The sequence below is a fragment of the Bison bison genome, unplaced genomic scaffold (genome assembly GCF_000754665.1).
Source record: "Bison bison bison isolate TAMUID 2011002044 unplaced genomic scaffold, Bison_UMD1.0 scf7180017864535, whole genome shotgun sequence".
NCBI lineage: Eukaryota > Metazoa > Chordata > Mammalia > Artiodactyla > Bovidae > Bison > Bison bison.
In genome coordinates, this window is record NW_011495084.1 from 13,533,494 (window position 1) to 13,535,515 (window position 2,022).

At 43.7% G+C, this 2,022-nt stretch overlaps 1 protein-coding gene across 1 annotated transcript in view; it reads left to right on the forward strand.

Annotated features, from left to right (window-relative positions):
* Positions 1 to 2,022, forward strand: part of LOC104982649 (multidrug resistance-associated protein 4-like) — a 350,332-nt gene that overhangs the window by 146,278 nt on the left and 202,032 nt on the right.

Sequence of the window (2,022 nt, forward strand, 5' to 3'; positions counted from 1 at the left end):
GAAATCTTCACCACTGTTGGAAGCCACACAAGGTCTGCCCCCTGCACTTGGCTGATGCCTCCTTGGTCCCTTTCAGTCTGTGAGTTTCTCTCTCCGTTTCATTTTTGACTTGTAATATATTATTTTAAGAAAATAGAATGCTCCTAAACTTCTTTTTAATACTGCATAATTTCACTGAGGGAGACTGTTTTCAGAAATGGCATTGTGTTTCACAGAGAATGGTAAGATGAAAGGTTGAACTGTATATTGGGAATTAAATAAGATTAGTGAATAAATTATAACTAAACTTAAGCAATATAAGAATACAATTTGGTAAAAAGAAAGGAAAAAGGGTAAATAATGTTAAATACTATGTTACTCTCTCAGGTTGTAAAAACTCAGTGAATAATAGCATTAAAGGTCTCCCCTCAGGATCTTTCAGTGCAGTCTGGACATCTGACTGCTCTTTTGTACTGTGAGGAAAAAACAGGGACAGATTTTTAAAGTTGTGGTGTTGAAGGCTCCAAACCTTTTACCATTACCATTACCTTTGTGAGGAAATGGTAATTCTCCTGAACAACGGCTTGAACATCATAGGTTGCATCAGGTGTGTGTGTTCATGCTAAGTCACTTCAGTCGTGTCCAGCTCTGTGGCCCTATGAACTATAGCCCACCAGACTCCTCTGTCCATGGGATTCTCCAGGCAAGAATACTGGAGTGGGTTGCCATTTCCTTCCCCAGGGATCCTCCCAACCCAGGAATCAAACCTGAGTCTCTGTCTCCTGCATTGGTGGGTGGGTTCTTTACCACCAGCACCACCTGGGAAGCCCTGCATCAGGTGAGCAGCATTTTACAATGATGTGGACACACAGAATTGCTTGTTTAATGGGCCTGCTTCTTTACTTCAGGTTCTTGTTCATGGGTGACTGTACATTTGCAGAAATGATGTCAAGTTAGCAGGGATGAGCTAGATTTTTATTAAATGGTCTAGGTACCATATAAGAAGGGAAAGCAAACATGGAACAGTGAGAACAGTAGCCTCCATTAATTCAGAGTCCATGTGCAAATCATTTTTCTGCCTTTCACACATGTGCATGCACACATGTAAAAAGGTTTATGAGTTATTCATTCTTTATGAGTGCTTTCGATATTCCCATCTTCATTTTATAGTTAGTAAAACTGAGGCCGGGACAGATGAGACACCTCATCTCTACATTTGTAGCTCAAGTTCAGATCCTTGGGACCAATGCTTTGCCGCAGCCTCGTGGGGTTACTGGACCACTAATGTGGGCAGTGTTCTGGGGCTTCACCCACATGGGGCATGTGTGCAGCACAGACTTTGGTGGAAGGGGCCCTGCAGGACTGGGATGCACAGCAGTTCCTCTGTACATGATGTGACATTTATAAACATGGACTTCTCTCCTATTCTGCTGCATAATTGGGACATGAATTTGGGTCCCTCATGCCCATCCCCTCCTTGGCAGGAAGGGCCCAGTGTGGAGAAGTAGTGGAGAGGAGAGTTCTGGCCCCAGGCTCATCACTTGCCCACTGTCACTCTGGACACGTCCTATTACATGCCTGGACCTCTGATATTTCTGCAGCAAAATGAGGACTTTGGGTCCGAGGGTTTCAAGGAGGTTTTCTTGCTGCTCTGAAATGTCATCTTGTTCATCAGAGGTTAGCAAGGTCTTTACAACACCTGGGAAGCACTTAGTAAGTTATGAGAGCATCTGCTTATCTCCTTCTGGATCCCAGGTATCAGTGGATGGTCATAAGGCAGACACAGGAAATAGTGGCATCTTGGAGTTAGTCTGCCCATAGACACAGAGACGGCATGTCTGGTAGAAAAAGGCTTGGCCTTTGGAGAGAAACAGTCCTGGGTAGTGACTCCAAGTGTTTGTCTCAGTTTCCTTTCTTGTTAAATGGAGGAGGGGTGGGATTCCTGTAAAGGCTAAAGACAATGCCTGTGAAATGTAAACAAACCAGTGTTTCAGTAAATGATGACCATTGTTGCTATTCTAACCTTTTTCTCTCCATCCATCT